Source organism: Dromaius novaehollandiae, chromosome Z, assembly GCF_036370855.1.
Source record: "Dromaius novaehollandiae isolate bDroNov1 chromosome Z, bDroNov1.hap1, whole genome shotgun sequence".
NCBI lineage: Eukaryota > Metazoa > Chordata > Aves > Casuariiformes > Dromaiidae > Dromaius > Dromaius novaehollandiae.
In genome coordinates, this window is record NC_088132.1 from 37,563,228 (window position 1) to 37,583,041 (window position 19,814).

At 38.8% G+C, this 19,814-nt stretch overlaps 1 long non-coding RNA gene across 1 annotated transcript in view; it reads left to right on the top strand.

Annotated features, from left to right (window-relative positions):
• Positions 1-10,220: 10,220 nt before the first annotated feature.
• LOC135324962 (uncharacterized) overlaps positions 10,221-19,814 on the top strand; it is a 35,716-nt gene continuing 26,122 nt past the window's right edge. The window contains exons 1-4 of the long non-coding RNA XR_010386180.1: positions 10,221-10,343; positions 12,358-12,466; positions 17,113-17,332; positions 18,835-18,898. This is a non-coding gene — a long non-coding RNA (uncharacterized LOC135324962). The remainder of the gene's footprint in view (positions 10,344-12,357; positions 12,467-17,112; positions 17,333-18,834; positions 18,899-19,814) is intronic.

Consider the following 19,814-nt stretch of genomic DNA (forward strand, 5'->3'; position numbering starts at 1 on the left):
AGATGCCTGTGGAGATGGAGCTGTATCGATGCCTATCGATAGGCATCGAATCGATAGATATCATTAGGCATCGATATCGATGCCTATTGCTAGGTGTGGAAATGGAGAGGCATGGATAGGGATCACTATCAAGAGGTGTTGATGCTGATAGTCGTTGATGCCTATCGAGAGCAAACTGGGTGCGGCAGCAAAAGCTGAGGTGCGTGGGGAGATGGAGAGGTACTGACGGCTATGACAGCAATATAATTTCATATTGTTAATTCAGAGCTCAGAGACTTGAGTGAAAATGACTCTCATCTTCTAACTGAAAAAAAGGTCTTAACCATGCTATGAAACTTTCTTTAGGATACGTTCTAAATCCCATTGTAAAAAGAAATTCTTTCCATTGGTTTCAAGGATTTTGTATTAGCCCTCAAGATCAAAGAACAGAGCACAATGAAAGGAGAGAGGCAGGTGTAAATTTGCCAGTTCTTCTGTAACGCCTTTAAAGAAATTTCTCCATATACTAGTGAGGGGATGAAAACAACACCCATTGGGATTCTCATATATCTATGAATTGTTTGATGTTTTGTTAGAAATTACTCTAGATGATCAACAACAGCAAATTCACTTATCATCTGTGCAATACCATTAAATTCCTGTAGAGCCAGATGATTCATGGCTTTTATGGATGCTATTTTATATCTTGTCATTTGTCTTAGAACAGCTACTCATTCTTTGGGAGAGAAATTCTTGTGTTTCTCTTTTATGTTTCATAATGTTTTCACTTTCTAGAAAATCAGCAAGTATGTGGGGGTGGTATCATTCCTGTACTTGCATCTTTTTTTTTCCTTCCATTATTGTTTGTTTGCTGGGTAGTGTAAAACATGTAGCACATACTTGGGGATTTCTTTGTAGCTTGTAACTGGGATGTGACAGTACTGTCGTAATGAATCAAATTAATACAAATAGAAAGGCCTCTACTTTTCTATGGGGTATGAGTGTTAGGAGGTTTTGAAGAAAATGAATTCAGTTTTATAGAAAACTACTGAGTTCTGAAATGCATTTCCCCCGCTATATCCAAAAGCTGGCTAGACAACACTTATCCAGGATGTGTTGCCTTGCTCTTCCTTATCGGCAGGACCTGACAGTGGTCTGTCTCCTGTATCAGTGTACTGGGATTTTTACACTACTTTCCCAAGCAGACTTGCATCTTGCACCTAAGAAAACTTTCCTGTTCATCAAAAGAATAAGGAAGCTGTAAGTACTTCAGTGTTATTACCAGGCTGTTAATGGCTGTAATTTATTCCCCATACTTCTTGAATGTAAAGGCATTTCTGTAGTACTTGTAATTCTAGTGCCTTGATGCCTCACAACAATAAAAAGACATCAGTGTCCCTAGAAGATGGAACTCTATTTCTTTTCTTTTCCAATTCATCTTCATTTTTATACAGTAATTACTACTGTACTGAAAATATTTTTGAGGCATGAAGTTTGCCTATCATTGGTCTAAATGCAATAATGGCTGAATTCTTGGTATTTTGATTTGTGAACCATTTCCTTTTGTGTACTAATTGCATTCATTTTCTTAAGAAATTATTGGTTGAAATTTTGCATGAGGTACTTGTCTACTAACAATGTTCAGTGTCGAGCATGACAATAAAAGTACAGTCACAAAAGGAAGAGGGCTGTACCCTGTGGAAGGCATCAGTGGCTGCAAAATTATTCTCCTTTTGGTTCAAAAAGGCCATCTTCGCAAGGCCAAGAAGGGAAGACTTACAGCCTCCATAAGCTCTGCCATAGAGCAGCCTGGGAAAGCAGAAGGAAGCTATTTCCTAATTCGTAAGCTAAAACACATGGAAACACAAAACACTCTACATTCCTGGGGGCGGCACACAGATTTTTAAAAGAGGGTAAGGGTGGTTTTCAGTGGAGGAAAAATCCTTATTCATACCATGCAGGGAAAATACATTAAGAGCAACATTTAAAACAGAAGAGGATGTCAGTAACCAAATAGCAATTTATTTGTGATATATATACATATATATATTTACACACACACACACGTGCATATATGTGTACACATATATATGAATCAATATATATATATGTAGCTCTGACCATCCTAACTGATGCTAATTGATGAACCCTCACAGTACCCCTGTAGAACTATTTTACCAATGAGGAAATGAAGCTACAGAGAGGTTAACCATCTTCCCTATGTCCGCACAAATTAAGTCAGCCCTGCCGATTCCCTGTTATTACCAACCATAACAAGGCTATTGTAATCCACTGCTGCTGAAGAACTGTGTTGTAGGAACAAAAGGAGAAGGGAACGCTACTTCAGGATGGGAATGCCCACAGAACAAAAGCATTGTTCTAAATTGGTTCTAGGAGTGGAAAATAAAGTTAGCAGAGATATTTTGACTAGAAATGGCTTAGGCCCCCAGAAAAAAAGAAAAGAGAGAGAGAGAAAGAAGGCATGGTGAAAAAAAGAGCCTCCACATTCAATATGCTAACTGTATCTTCACTTCCTTTTGTCCTAGTCACAGCTCTTTTAATGACACGGTGAATTAAGTGTTTGACATACGTATCGAGAGTGTTCAGGAGGAACAGTATGACAACAAAAGTCGACACTGGAGTTTTTTACTCACCTCCTTTTCTGTGTCAACTCTTGGTACAGACGTGAGGCACCTACGATGCTAAGAGCAGACTGAATCCAAGTTTGAGAATTTTCTAGCCTTTTAATACAATGAAAAGAAGCAGCTGCGATATTTGGAGATCATAGATTTTTATTTCCTGAAGCTTAGCTGTGTTTGGGTGAAAGCTCTTGAACACAGCCCACTTTTAAGTACAGTGAGAAAAAATTTTGGTTAAGGTATATACTGCTGTGGGCTTGGTCGCACCTTTGTACGAAAGGGACATGATTATGTTATACCTCTCGCAACTTGAGCTTGGAGGAGATCGATGAGATAGGACGAGAAATAAGAGGTACATTGGCCTTGATCCCTTACAAGGCGTGCATAGACCACCTACCAAATTTATGGTATGCCTCTGTCACAGGACCCGAGTTAATCCAATCCAGTCTAGCTGTAAGCTGCCCCACTGCAAGGTTAATGTGCTCTTTATTTGTGCTGTGATGATACTGGGAAATGTATTTCATAGTTCTTTTTTTCGTGAGGTAAATGAAACCTTTCGGTTATTTCCTGATTGGTGAAAGAGTGGCAGGGACTGTGGGAGGGCACTGGAGGATTATGTGCATCCTCAGTGAGGTTAGCCTGGGCTGAGTTTATCACCTAACTTGTGTGAGAGATTTTTGTGTGCACAGGAGAGCGATGGAGATAGGTTCGAGAGTACTAGCTCTGCACTGGGTTTTGAGCTGGTTTGAAAAGGACTTTGAAACCTAGGTTTCTCTGTTAATTTAAATTCTTCTTGAGATGGTGACTGATCAGCATATGTTATCTGAATCTTTTGTCTTTAATTTCCTCAATTTCTTTCTAAGTTGAACAATTAGACTTTAAATTGAAACAACTTTGGCTTGCCAGTCTATTTACATCTGTATCTTTCTGCAGGCATAAATCCAGCCACATGGAATAAACTGTGCTGTTTCTTTCTTTCATCTGGTCTCCATTTGAAGTAGCAAAATCGAATGGTTCTGTTTTCTTCTATGGTCCATTGAGATTTTTGTGATGATGCTTTCTGCTTTTGTGTACGGGAACAGAGCCAGTTTATCGCATGCAATCAGGAGCTCCTACCAAACAAGTTTATTACTTTCTGACCTACTATAGATTTTGTCTTTTACAGATTGTGTTTATTTTGACTGTTTTTTGCCTTTCTTTCTACTACTAGCAGTAATATTTCCAGAATTATTATTGCCTTTTAATACTTACACATATTGCTTAATTATGTGGTCTCACACCTTACCCTATTTAAATTACTATACCATTGTCCCTGAACATTCATCTCCCAGCCCTGCAAAGACTTGTTCACTATTTAGATTTAAGTTATATGGGACAACTTAGGATCATGGGAAAATTCATATTGGGAGGGACCTCAGGAGGTCTCTAGTCTGACCTCCTGCTCACTGCAGGGTCAGCTGTCAGGTTGGACCAGGTTGCTCAGGGCTTTATCCAGCCAGGTCTTGAAAACCTCCAAGGATGGACACAGCACAGTCCCACAATATGTCATTGCATAAAGCCAACTGAATGTAGAAGTTTTTGGAGGACCAGTGTTTTAGACAGGAGATTATGGTATTTTGGGATATCCTGTAATACTGCTAAACAAAATCACTCTTGGAAGTTGTGTATAAGAGATGCTCAAAGGAACACAGACTCTGTGTGTGTGTATTTATGCATCAAAACTAATCAAGTTCCCAGATAATTATTTTTAATGGAAAGACTCTTATAAAAAAAAATGACCTTTTGGCTACACATGCATTAAAAACATACATTTTTGTCGATATTGCTCAGAGTATTACTCTCTGAGGCAGCTGAGTTGATTTCACTACCCTTGTAAGAGGCAGGTCTCATCCTCCGTTCTCTTCCCTTTATCTGGCTGTGAAATCTCACCCCTTCTCACAGGCCAGTAAGTTAGTTTAGCTAAAAATGCGTATTTTTTTTGCTCCAAGGGTCATTTTTCTGCAGATTTAGTGAGCTGAATTTGCTCATGCACACGGCTAGGAAAAGGAAGAGCAAGGTGTGGGGGGATGCCACTGCTCATTTTCAGGGCACTATGATATTAGATTGCCCAGCTGTTGTCAGTTTGCATCTTTAAAACCCTCTATTTTTGCTTAAAAGTAAGTTTTTCGTAAAACTTTATACACAAATAAAAATACCGCTATAGCAAGATTAAGTGGGAAAGTGGACTACAAATTTTTATTTTGAATCAAGCAACTCTGATGGTTTGATTTCCAGTAAAATGCTTTTTGTTTTTGCCCTGTTAATAACATCATGGGTGTATGTATGGATATATGTGTGGGTGTATATCCATATACAGAAACATACATATATAGTATTCCACAGTCCACGGAATTTTCCAACTACATTAACTTTGTGGTTAACCCCTGACTCATTTCGAAGAAGTGTTTCCAGAAAGAACTATGCTGTATGTGATGGAAATCCATAAATTTTGCTAAAATACCAAACCATCCACTCTGATGGAACTTCTTGTCTGAAAGTTAGGTTAGTGAAACACCTCGAATCATTATGACATTACAAGAAATGAAATACAAAAGAGCATTGGGGAGGTCTTACCATATGCTGTACACAGACTGTAGAAGAAGTGCTCAGCACTTCTGAAGGTTAATTCTGTAATTAAGGTCCATTGTACTGAAAATGTTGGGGATACAGAGCTAAGGCTGTACATGCCGACTATTGAATTCTTAACCATGCTACCATAGTATTCTCCTCAATATAGATTTTTGTATGGAACAAAAGGAAAATCCTCAGTGTTGCAAAATAATTAGTTTGCACGGATACCGATTGTGAGATGCATGCTCTTAGTTAAGAGCCCCATTTGGACTGAAAAGCCCAATAAGCGAAGATTTCCAGATCAAAATCAAAAACAGAACAGCAAAATGAAAACTGGAAACACTTCAGTGTTTTTACTCTCTTGTACTCCCTTGCCCAAATGCCAAACTTTATTTCCTCTCTCTCTAGAAACAAAGGCGAAGAAAACTCTTTAAAATAAAAGAACATCTGAAGGCAAGAGAGCACATTTTAATGGTAAAATGCTCCAGGCCTGCTTGAGATGATCCATCTAAACCTATCAGCAAAGGGCAGATAGTTAATGAATTATGAAATACTTTTATCTCATTTGGGGATTCCAGATGCAGGGAGTCCGCTGCAATTCTTAAAACCCGGTAAAAAACTTATTTAATCATGCTTTTAACTAGATCATTAATTGTAATTTGTTTCGTTGTTGTTGAAAAGTACTCCTGTATAATATCACTAAGGGTTATAGAGAAAGCAAAATGTTTGATTTCTTAACTGAATGTGGGAAGGTATTTTAAAGATTGCTGAAACTTTTTTGTAGGTTTAAGTCCCTTTCCGAATGCGAGTATCGATAAGGATGTCTACTTCTTCTCTTGGCATCCAGTATTCTTCTTCCACCTTGAAAGATATCAAGTGAGAGATTGCACACAAATCTAATACAACTATCTGATCATCTTCTTTTGGAATTATTCCCCAGACCTATCAGAAAATAAAACCCTCCATGACAGTGCATAATGAAATTACAGTAAAAGCAGAAACGAACGTCACTAGCAGTCACGATCCCAGTTGTACCCGTTTCCCTCTCGTGGGTTTGCTTCCTTGAGGCAGGGTGAGAGCGGAGGCGTGAAGCGGGTGGCAGATGCTGAGAGGCCAACGCTAGAGGAGGGGTGCCCGACGCCCACGAGACAGAGCTGCGCAGTGCGCGAAGCTCAGCGCCGAGCACCTTAGGGAGAGACACACGCAAGCGCACATCGCTCCGGCATGATCTGCTCCCCTACAAAATGATTCCTGGTCCAAGCAGACCAAAAACGTCCCCGTTTGCACAAGGAATCGTAACCACTTTGCTCCAGGGTAAATCTCTTGCAGAGGCGAACCCTAGCTCTTGTACAGGGATTTCATGAGAGTCTGCTGCTTACTGTGACTAAACTCACAGTGTCAGCAGCTTTTAATCACATTAGCTGAGGAATTAGTGCATGTCTCAATGCAATCTGTATCATCCACCATAAAGAAATAATTAGAAATAAGTGCTTTCTTCTTTCAGGTGGAGACGGAGCAGCAGCGGGGATCAGTCCGGAGCGACTTGGAGCCCTGTGTCCTTTCACGGCAAAGTCAATAGCTCTCCTCATGCAAGGGGGAGAGTGGTGCAAAAACAAACTGCCTTCCATGCGGTGGCAATGCCTGAAAGGACTTGCCTGCAGTAATCCCAAATCCAGGGGCAATCTATTAAGAACTCAGCATCACCGATCCTGAGAATCAACTGATAAGCACATTCTCCCCCTCCCTTTTTTTTTAAGTTAATCCTCTTAAAGATTGTGCTAAGCAATGAAAGGATGGGATGAAAGAGGCCTTTTTCATTATGACCACATAAACTGCTTGTGTAAATGTTTCATTAACACACTGCTTGACCAGTGTTTAATTCTCCCTTCCCCCATCGCCGTGGCCCTGCTGCAGCCTGCATGGCTAAACGTGTGATTTACACATGTTTAAGAGAAACATTCCCACACTTGAATGCTGCACTACTCTTTAGAGAAGGAGGGAGCTCCAAAAAAAAAAAAAAGAAAGAAAGAAAGAAAGAAAGAAAAACATTGTGGAGGACATTTTAATTTACAATTCTTTTTTTCCTATGTGCTTAAAAAGATCGATTGCTTCCAACTACGCACCAGTTTTGTTTTTTATTTTTCTAAGGTTCCTCTGATATATGTTTGTCTCTCGCAAGCACCCTCAGGCAAGCTGACATTTATTAAGCATGATGGGTTTGAGAAGATATTTATATGTTTTTATTTTCTTGGAGGAAAAGGCAAAGGGATTCAGAGGAGGTTTGCCCTTTTGTGCACTCAAGTGCAGGCAATATGTTACCCTTTAAGCCCATGGGTACTGGTCAACTTTTTCAGAGTCGAGGGTAGAGAGAAAAAAGATTTTAAGTTGTCAGATGAAGACTTACAGCGTGCATTTTGTGCTCGAACCAAAGGGTGTAGTTTTCTTTATTGAATGAGGCATTCCATGATTTTTCCCTCTAGTCATACGATTACAATCGTCATGTGCTGTGTTCTGCAGCTAATCCTGTAAAGCCTGACCGTTTTCATTATCTTATTCAAACAGAAATAAGATATTTTCCATACTGTCGTTATTTCTCTGGAAATAAATACGACCTGTGCTTTACGCTGCTTCCTATCAATATTAGACACACGGGGCCAACTAGTTCTGCCACATCAGCATGAATGTCAAGTAACTCTTTGGAAACCAGCGGCGTTACTCAGGGAAGGCTTCACGGGAGTCACTCTGCGTTTACACAGATGCAGGCAGGAGTGCATTTGGCACGTCCTGCATGATTTTTGCGTAAACACAAACTAGATTTTCTCTTTTAAAGCAGGCATTATTTTAATCTAGTAGAGAAAATGAGAAAATAACAGTTTTGTTATCACAATCAGCTCTCTTCTTTTGGGGTGGAATGAGTGAAATCATTATTATATTTGCATTCGACCACAAGTCCTGTTACCTGAAATTACAAAAATAAATGGAAAATTGATTTAAAATATAGCCTGTATATTGCAATCAAGTATTTCTTTTCAACTCCATTTTGTTGCATTAAGGTTAGCACCCCTGCTTTGATATGAGTTTTTCAGTTACTATGATTAATATAAGTGCCACATTTAGTTTGGTATATGTAAGCTTGTTTGCTGCCATGACCATGATCTGGTTTCAAAGTGAATAGATTCATTTGGATCAACAGTCCCCCCAGGGGTAAATGCTTAAATGTATTCAACCTTCGTAAGAGCTGAAAACATCAATACCTTCATAAAGCCACTTTGATTTGTATTGACTAAGGTTGTGCTGCTAATTCACATACATCATTGTTTACTTCACAGAGCTTTTAACATAGTATTTGATTTATAGAAATAGTGATTCAATTTCTACAAAGAAGCGGTAGGCTAAGACCTCCCCCAGATCCTTCCTTTAGCTCAGAAACGCGGAAAGTCGGAGAGAGGAAGCCTATCATTGCAATGCAAAAATTGCTCAATAAATGTTCATGTGCAGTACATATTTTACTTGCCTAGTAATAGGTAATAGCAATGTAGATGTGTCAGATAAAGGACAATCAATTATCTAAGCATGTCGCTAATGTGATTGCAGCAAAACCATTGATTTATATCCCAGCAGAAAGTGTCTGTGAAGTGCATTTCTCCTGCTCTACTCCATACGTGTCAGTGAGAAACCTGTAAGGTAAACAGAGGAAAAAAATCTGAAGGTCTTGCTATGATTCTTTTTTCATTAAGAAAATATAATCAGCGATTCACTACAGGAAACACTTAAAGCGCATTCGTAAACCCGCATGAATACCATACAGAGCCCCATACAAATAATTGCAGCGCTCACATTTGGTATGAATTTAGAATGTTTGTTTGATGCTGCATCAAATACAGGCTTAAAAAGGTCTTTTGTAGCTCATTAACTTTAAGCAGCTACAAACTGATGGCTTTAAACAAAAGTTTAGTCCAATATACCAAGAGGAAAAATTGAATTACTTTAAATGTCTTAGTAAAGTTTTCTTGAACTGTATTCTTTTGGATTTTTCCTGGCTTGGAGCCAGATCCTACGAATTGTCATGCATATGTATAACTGGGCTCACAGAGGTAGTTTTGTTGAATGAAACATCATCAAAACTATACAGTTTTATATGCCCAGGAGTTTGAAGGGTATTCCTTTGGCTGATCGCTTGAGCCTCAGAGAGAGTCTGAATTCCTCTCCAGCCTTGCCACTGGTAGCCCATTATGCTGGTGCAAGCCTTAGGATTAAAAAAAAAAAAAGGCACTTCGTGCACTTTTGTGGTGAGCATGTGCTGAGTACAGCATGGTTTTTCAACAGTGAGTTTCCTGTCCATCATTTTCAGTGGAGAAAGAGCCGTTGGATACCAAAGCTGTAAGGCAACTTTTTCCAGCATTTGTAAGCTGTATAATATTTGCAGAGGAAAACTGGGTTAATTCGGGGGCTGAAATTGAAGATCTGGGTTATAGAAATGGTGCCGGCATGAAAGCAGTACAAACTTGAGGTTCAGAAAATAACAGCGGTGGAGCTGTTACTTTGTCAGGATTGTATTTTCTGGATTAAGCTGTTGATAAACAGAGTATTTTTATGGCTACAAGAGAATTCACATTTCCAGGGGAGATAAGCTTAGAAAGCTTAGACGCACTATAGGGCTCGTCAGCATCTCACAGTTAATTAAAGGAGTGAGTGGAAAGCATCAAGGCTTGCTCCCCTCTGCATGAATAATTCACTGCCTGTATCCATTATTAAAGCCAGTTACTTCGCCACAATGATTTCCAGCCTGCAATGGATTGGTCTCAGAAATGAGAGATAAATTGCAACAAGGCTTGCAGCTATATTAATAAATTGAAAAGAACATTTATTTGCTCATCTAATTAGAACTGTAGTTTTTTCCAAATGGTGTAGTAATGCATTACCTTGACAGCCAATACCTGCTGCAAGAAATAATTAACAGAAATGCTTTTTATTAAATTCTGTTTCACTAAAAGCAAAAGTTTTCCTCTTGATTTTTTTCCCCTTTAACTGTTTGTTTTTAACTATTTTGCAGTAGAGGTCTACAGTGGATTCAGCATTATGAAAGCAGATGAGATCTGTGTGATTGAAGTGCCTGTAAGTAGTCATAAACTTACAAATAAAATATGCACGCATAAAACAGTCTACTTTTACCAGCTCTCTTTATTAAAGGTGTAATTGTATGATATGGCCTCTGAACAATATCTAAAGAATGCGATCATTGTTTCAAAGCTTTGGTTAATGTCACAACCAAATAAAATACTTCAGAATGAAAAATTTGCTAATTTTCCAACTATATTGGTCTAATAAAAGCTATTACCTCTAACTGCAAACCTCATCTTGAATTCATTAACATCATTCTTATTTATTTTCAAATATATTTGCTTTGATTACCAGATAAAGAAATGGAAGGTATGAAGAAGTTTTCATATCAGTGTGGTTTGGGGCTGTGAAAGTAACAGAGGTGTTATAATACCTCCATCTCTATAGATACATTCTAAATTAAAGTAGAAGCTGTAGCTACCAAAAGTTTAGCCTTCCAGTTCTTCAGCCTCCCCTAGAAGAGATGAGACTCCACCATACTGCCAGGTCTCTGCATGAGGTTTGCAGATTTGTGCTTGTCAGTGCGGTCTGTCCTTATCACCGGTGCCAACGTACAAGGGGAAGCAGAAATGACAGCATGTGGTGGCTCCTCATCTCTGCTTACCCTTCCCAGAGTAGCAGGCCCACGAGAACCTTGAATTTGATGTGGAAAAAGTTAGGAGAGGAGCCATAGGATTTGAGAGATTGATAATGTGTGTCTGTCTGTACATACATATATATAAATATCCATATATATGTATAGATACCTATAGATGTAGACATATAGACCTAGAAAAACAGGAGGTTATCTGGGAAGTGATCAAATGATGTGAAACCAAACATTACCTGGGCAGTGAGGAAAGATACTCTAGAGCAACCATGTATTCAGCGCCGTTTCAGCAATGTTCTGCAGTGGTGCATACTCACCATATGTTAACACTGGGAATGGGTTACTATATAACTTAGAGGAAAAAAAAGGAGGTTGGTGATGAAAGGAAGGATCTTTCCAAATGGAATAATTTTTTTCACTTCCTTATATTCTTTTTATAAAGTTATGTTATCAGTTTGCCAACTACATACGAAATATTTTCTAGTGACTGGTTTTCTAGGATGGTATTTTCCACTAGAAGTGCTATACAAATGAACTGAAATGATCTGTCTTTCATTTAATAGATTTGGAATAATCTTTAAATAGTTTTAGAGGAAAGATAAATCCATGGGTATGGAATTAGACAGCATGGCTGAGTTTGAACTTGCAATTGTTTTTATTTTGGGATCCAAGCACATAAAGAGATTTGAGTGTGCGGCCTGCTTCCTTCTGGTATGCATTCATCCAGCATGGGAACATGAAGCTTGTGTGCTTAAAGAGGCATGTCAAAACTGCTTTGTTAAGAAGAAGGGGGGGGGGGGGGGAAGCCCTAGACCAAGTGACAGGACCAAGTTTAGTGTGCTAATCATATTCGTTCTTCTTGTAACCTAAGGAGTTGCACTGTAGAATTTAAATGAAATGAATGGTGTTTCAGACAAGCGGTTAGTGATTTTATATGGTCACTGTCATTTTTCTTCTTCTGGGAATTCAATTTGTTCCTATTATGCCAAGGTCACAGATTGGGGAATCTTAGAGAACATTACTTCTCTGCCTTTGATGCAAAGGGTCAGTGGATTAGTACAAAGGAGAATTAATCCAGTGTGCTGGCTCACCAAATGATATTTAAGTCATTTTTAATGAATGACTAGCAGTTTCTATTAGTTTTCTTAAGGAAAACAGAAGCACGTCTACAAACAAAAACTTCATAAATGAATATTCAAGGAAAAGTATGACTTCATTGTCAGCTGTAATTGCTAGTTTTACCTTATTAGTAGAAGCTTTCTGAAGCTGAGTCTGACATACATTTGTTTGCACACTGTTATTAGTCAAGACTCAGTGAAGTCTTGTAATTAACACCTCCACATTATCTCATGCAGTGAAAGCAAAGACAAAAACAGATGACTCACTTTGTTTCAGCTTTGCTCTTGTTTTCTGATACAGAAGTACTTAAGAAGAAGTGTGAGCTCATCAGAGTGCCATATGGAGTCAACAGAAAGCATTAAAAGGTTTTTCAGGAAGGAGAGCATCAAAGTTCATTAAGAACTAAAGGGTAAGGCCTCGTCGAGGCACAGTGTTGCTGATCCCGTTGTGGTGTAACATTTTACCAGTATAGTTACATTGGTATTAGTCTTTGTGTCTGATTCTGTTTACACCCGTAAAAAAAACACTGCATCTGCCTGTGTAGTTTATTCCCTACCTAATGTAGGGAAACATTATATTTGCACAGCCGTTCTCACCTCTCCGTGGTGGTGCCCACACCAAGGAAGTTGTACTTTTTAAGCCATCAGTAGCGAAACATTTGCGTGTTGCAAAGTCCCTGCTATGAGTACCATCATGCACTATGCATAGGTGGATTTTCTGTGCTTATCATCTACATTTTACTTGGGGTTAAAACTCTACTTCAACACAGTCAGGTGCGAGGTCCGTATTGGAACTCAAATATTCTTAAGTATTATTTCATTAATGGGCCATAGGACAAATTCACAAGGAATTGTAGGAACTTTAAACCAAGATGTAATTATCTTCTGAATATCTGTTTTCAAGGAAGTCACCTCTGTTAGACAGGGTTTATCTCAAAAGTAGTTTGTCTGCTGAAATTCGAGTACCTAATTCACACGCACATGCTGCAAGATTAATGTTGTTGAGTGTTGTATTGTGTAATGGACCACACTTTCTTTTTTTTTGGCAATACTATAAGGGATGGGGAAAGCAAACAATACAAACCTCAAAATGAAAACAAAGCAAAAAAAAAACCTGTTGAAATGGTTACAACAATAAGGAGGAATTACTTTATTGCAGCAACAGTGTAGCCTTTCAGTAACAAGTATTCCCAAGGCAATATGGAATTCAGTCATTAAATTATTACTGTTGAGAGCTTGGTTGAGTTAAATATTCAGATAATAACACAGCTTGTTTACTGGATGGAAGCTGGCCAAGAATATTCAAAAAAGTAAAATGTACATGAAATTTCCCACAATTCTGAAATAGCCATCAGAAGGGGAAACGGTCGAGAGTGGTTGAATTCCACAGAGCTGCACTCCTTGGCTGTGAGGACCCACTGCTCTCGTAACAGAGCTCTGCAGTTTGATGCATTTTACATCATTACCATTGTTATTGATCTAACAACCCCACGTGTTCCCAGTTTATTATTTTGCTACTCAAGAATAACTATCTTAAATGATTAGGTCAAAAATGTTATTTTATTACTGTGATTTGGAGAATTATTAAAGATGGGTCACTTCATTACTGAGATCCCAAAGGTATCATATATAGTAAAGCTGCATTAGTTAAGTTCTTTGGACTCTGGCAGGTGCTTATGCACAGCTAAGGCTGTCTGTATTTTATCTGCAGCCTAAAAATGCTACCACTGAAGCATTTTCAGGTGCAAACTACTGTGCATATTTAGCCAAGCTATACTGGGTTCTTCAAGGGGAAAAATCTTTCTCAAAAAACATCAGTTGTCCATTGCAGGCTCTTCAGCTTTGGCTGCAATAGGTCATAGCGCAGTGGAGTTTGCACTAAAATAGAATCCTGCAATGTTTTGTAACCTTCAAATGGGATTTCTAATAATAGCATTGCTTCTTGGTTTGGGCACTGGCCCAAAGACTACAGACATCCAGAGTGAAGCACACGCTACACACTAACCAAATCAAGACATTTCTAGAGGGTATAGTCAGCAATCTGGGGCACATTCATATTCTAGAAGTACTCCTGAGAGAAATGTTGCTGGACTGGTTTCGGAATAAGTGCAGCCTTTGTTTTATTTTTCCCAGACTGGAAGGAACTAAGCAGAAACCCCAGCAGAAGGAATTACTCACACAAGTGGTTTGCTCTGTACCTTAGGCTTGTCTGGACTAGTGTGTGCGAGCACTGCGCCAGTGAGGGAAGAGCAAGGGCTGCAGCTACCACAGTAGAAAATTGCTGCATTGGTCTGCGCTTGGTTGAGATGATCTCCAACTGACTAATTGCCACCAGCGGAAATTACAGCTTTCCTTTGGTGTACTCTGTGTCTGCACTGGCAGATAGACCGTTTGCCTGCTACTCCCAACTGAAATGGGGACTAGCCTTTCAGGCAGAGCAGGTCTATATTGGTATCGTCGGCAAAGCGTGACCGTGAAGGTGGGCAAGCCAGTGGTTACAACGCTGTCCCTGTGGTAACTCTCAGAGTGGCTACTGTCCTTGACTTTGCCCATCAAGCAGACATCTTGTGCGCCCTTGCGAATTCCCCCCATCTCGCAGTGCTTCTCTAGAAGGGGGCTATTACAATCCACTTGTGTACAACCTGCGTACTCGATGGAGAAGTGCTGTTTAAGGGCCAAATGATAGCTTTTTATTTATAATATCATGCGATGTCTGTTTGGAATGGAAGCCCTTTCCCCTCATTTTTGGTGTTAGTAATATACAAGTCACTACAGACTCTATGTATTAAGACACTTGTCTGATGCTCAAGGCATCTGGATATTAATATCAGTGATACTGTTTTTTACAAATAGCTGACATCCATTTTGTTGACTGACCTCCAAAGGAAGATTAATGGTCTAAAAACTGGTCATTAAATATGGTAACAAATGTTTTCCAGTGAGGTTATTGCTACCATAAACTTTAATCAATGGTTCATAGGCAGCAGCCTCTGGTTCAGTGTTCTGACTAATGACAAATTAACTATTTCTTAGCAGTTAATAAAGACTTTTCACCAATCTGCATACAGGACATGATTTCCTCAGTTGGTAATTAACATTGTCCCCTGGGTGCTAACTCCATATATCCATACTACATTCAATCCCACATTGGCAGAGATGAAAAGCTGCAAATTTAATACCATTTCACTAGAGATTTTTTTCTTTAAATCGGCTATTTAAAACAACCAAAACAATTTTTAAAGAATAGGAAGCCTGGCTATTTAATGAGCTATTGTTTCCTGAATAGTATTAATCATGTTGATCCTTTTCCCTTTCCTCTGTTTTTTACATAAAATTTTTTACACTCAGATCTAGCAAGCAGGAGGCTGGAACTAGTTAGTGATCTACAAAAGGGGAAAGGGTAGGGATGGAGGTGGGAACTGTTTGGTTTTTCTAAAGGCTAACTGCAGTTAGTGTGAGAAAAACACTAGAGAGAACTAATAAATATATGCCTCATAATAGTAAAAGGAAAAAAGTACACCTAACCTTTCTAAATAGCCTGAGGGCAAGGTTTTGCTTTTCAATGAAAAGGTCATCCAGAATGAATTAAAGTCATTTTCCTGCTGAGGTCCAAGCATGTGGCTTCACTTTGAAGGCTAGAATAAAGTTGTTCTTATCCATGTATCTTGGAGATGTAGAGTTTTACAAAATGCCTTGCAAAAATCTGTGACATGTTTTCAGTTTGTCAAGGCAAACCAAGTTGCAGCAATTAATAAATGGCCTTCCAAGATGAAGTTTCTAGTATTGATAATAAAGGCAAAAGACTTTTGCAAGGTGGTTATTTATTCAGTTTGGTCTCTTTTAGCGACACTCTTACATCAGTTAATCCTTCTCGGTTTTTAGTATTGCTCGCGTTTTCATTCTCTTGCGATGTTTAATATTTTAGTTGATAACTTGGCTCGAATGAAATGATGTGAGAAAATACAATGGCCAGAATTTCAAACTACCAGAATGACAAGGAGGGACGCTGAGACAGAAAATGTGAGAGAAGGCTTCTATACCTCAGACTAAAAGGCATACAGTCAAATCTATCAGTGCACTGTTTATACTGTAAGGATTCTTTTTTTCTTCTTTTTTTTTTTTGAAAAAAAAGGTGCAAAGTTGCTATAATATATAGTTCCATTTAACTAGAATTATAAAAAGTATTAATTGCAAGCAATATCAAAATGTGTTTTCCTTTTTATATGACAAGACATTAGGAGGTGAAACCAAAAGAGGGGAAGAAATATATCTTATTCAGAAAGGGCGTTTCACCTTATTTTTCTCTTACTGTTCTATGCAAGCAATATCGCATGTCAAAGTACGAGATGGTAAGTCTCTTGGTCTAAGCTGTTCTGAGGTAGAGGCAAAAACTGAAGGGTTACAAAAGCCTGCAAAGAAAGCCTGAGTTTGAATGATGAATTAAAACATAAATTCCAAATACCCTTGAACCTCACTGAGCGCTCCAAATCAGCGTCTGAGTTTCCCAGTACTGAGGCAAGACAAACTGTGTTTGATTCTGAACTTGCTGGTTTGGGCCCATCTCCAAAGATCAGAATGACTTGTTCTTTTGGAATGTTTTGCTTTTTTATGACATTTTTGTAGGTTTTGTAGCCTATTTTGTAAAAATGATTGCACTCTGCTGCGCTGAAACTTTGGTTAACGTACCTGAATAGCTGAAATTTCATTCAACAGGACAGTATATTTTTTCCAAAGATCATTTCTGCAAAGAAACACGCTCAAGAAAACAAATCAACATAAACTCATTAAAATATAGAAGACTATTCCTTTGCCTTTCATGCTATTCTAAGATACATTCAAAGCTTTCCAAACGGCTATTGGTACCATCAGGGTTACTGAGAAAGAGGCCTGGAGCAGGAACAAAATATCAAGATTCCTCTAAAAGGGTTCTTGCAAAGCGTTCCACCAGTTTTCTTTTTCTTTCTACCAGCTGGCTGTGGCATGACTGAAAGGCTCGCCAATAATTTGCCTGGCATTTGTTGGAATTTTGCCTTTTTACAGACTTTTGCTTTCTCAGGCAGCTTTGAAGGAAGGCTGGAAGCACGCGCGCTTGGCTGGAGACAACGTGGATTCCTGCAGTCCTCATAAAAACAGTGCCCGTGGCTGAGCTAAAGTTTTGAAGTGCAAGGATGGGAGACTGGTAGTTCACCCTCTCGTTAAAAGTTATTCTCATGTGCAAATCTGGATTCCTGGAGTCCTTCAGAGACATCAGGTGCACAGGGGACGCTGATGGAGAGGTAAGAGCCTGCCTGGGTGTGCAGTCCTTGTATCATTGTGGTTTCAGTGGAACGCCCAGTGTTAATACTGAATTTTTGTCAGCTTCTTGGCTGAGTGACTTCTTAAGAGCAGTTCTGGTGCTAGACTTTTGGATTGCCTGTTATCTGTGGAATGTAAGAAGAATGAAAAGCACCAATCAAAACAGTGATGGTGGTAATTGAATATTTGGAAAACTGTTAAACGCCTCCATCCGAAGTGTTCTTTCTCTCCCTCTCTCTTTTTTTCCCTTTTTTTGGAAATTTGCTCTTTCATAAAATGTACGTGTCTGCGTTTTTATTCCAAAGCATCGCTCTGTTGTGGTTAGGTTCCACAGGAGGGTTCCAGCTTGTAAAGGTTAACCGTGCAGAAATCAAGGCTTTGTGCATTTTTGCAAAGGTCACACTCATCAGTAGTTGCGGAAAGACTGCTGGGAAGGGCTACAGTAACTACCCAATGATTGAACCGTGGCTCCAGGTTTCATTTCCTTTAAGAATACTGTTACAATCACTGGTTGTGTCACCAAGAGATAAAGAGGCTGCTCAGTCACTTGAAATTCAATTTGTACATTACTCGAATCTACCCCACCTCTTTCCTTCACGGTGCCTAGCAGCTGCTGGCTGGCACTCTGAATTTCAAATGCCTGAGCTGCAGGAAGCAGTTTAATAAATGGGATAGGTTTTGATTAATGTAACAAGCTGAAAATAGACAATGATGCAATGCATATCTCAGCAAGAACCACAGACTCAGATCAAACCTTTGTGTTCTGAGGAAGACTGCTATGGCAGAGGGTTTGCCCAGAGATGCATATTTATGTTTCTCTAACACCCTGAAGGTTCAAAAACTACCAATATATAAGATTTAGACCTGTAATCCTGTTATGTCTATAAGCGTGTACTTCAGGTGACTGCACAGTCATGAAGTTCAAGTCTAGATTAAGTATATGACATTGACTGAGTTCCTGCAAGGGCACTGCGCACTTCACCACAAAGCTCTGATTTTATTTGCAAGAAGGAAATACTGCGTTTTTTTCTTTCAGTGTTAGAAATGTAAGCAATCAGTTGCTGTGCTGCAAAACAACGGCATAAATATGTCAGGTTTAATTAGTAATTCATATGCATACAATAAATTACATGCTTTGACATTGTTTCCGATAAATAGTCTGTATGGCGATAGGACTCATCCATTGTGGCTCTACAGCTTTAATACTAGGAAACTTATTCTTTGCCAGTTCCTGCTCTCTCAAGCCCCAAACACTCAGAATTCATATTATGTTGGAATTCTCCCTCAGAAACTTGCGGATTTTCAGTTTTACACAATAGTATTTCTTCAAGGTAATATTCACTATGCCTCACAAAAGGAAAGAGCCGAAGATGTCACTGAAGATTATCACCACTGTCTTATGTAAAAACAAAATATAATTAATATATACTCACAAAAAAGATCTAAATTATCAGGTCCCGACTCTACTCTTTCTTTCCTTGAGGTTGTGGCGATGAGACCTGACAAGAGGTTGAACCCAGCGTGGCAGCCGGCTTCCCAAAGTGGCGGTAAGCAGATGTCGGGTCTGGGTCTCTGGGCAGCGTTCCCATATTGGCAACCATTTCTGAGCTGCCTTTCTTTAATTCCTTTTACAGGCAAAAGATAGCTTTGTATGTCTTCACTTTTTTGTGAAAAAATGTTCTCTCTATATATTATGAAATAATTAGAAAATCTAGAATCTGTGGGGTTTTGTGTTTTCACAGTTTTGAAGGCTCATTGTTTGTTCGGTGTTGTTGCTTAATACAGCCTTAGACGAGTTAAAATTTACATTTGTTTCATTAACATTTCCAGAGACTAAACTCTTGTGTAAGTACATAGTTCTGTAACATTACATGAGTTACCATTATTGAAAGTGAATTGGTTTCTCAATACAAGGATTAAAAATTATTGGAGAACTGTACAGGATAGTTGTATTTTTGAATTTATATAGCATATGTTCATTTCATTGGTATAAATAGCTTGCGCTAGTCATTAGTTGTGACTAATTGGATAATCACCAACTGATTACTGAAAGTTTCTGATTCCCAAACCAGAATTTTAGCATTTCAGTGGATATGAGAAATTCACTTGAAAATCTATACTCAAAATGTCATTAACTGTATATTCTGTCACACTTCAGTGGATTATCAGGGTTGTGGATTAGTGATACTGTTTTTTTTAAAAACAGTATAATATTTAAAATTCCATTCCACATTCACCTTTGTTTTTAAAGTCAACATACTGTGTTCCTATAGACTAATTCTCCCCCGCTTTTTTTTTAGTTTTATTTGGGTTACTCATCCTCCCTCTCCCCCCAACCCCCCACACTACCTCCCATATGATAGAGTGTTGATTGTAGTTGCTGTAAAAGTTAAGTACTATCAGGAGACCAAATCAATAGTGTTAACTCTCTGATCAGTTGTCTGCCATGAATAACAAATATTT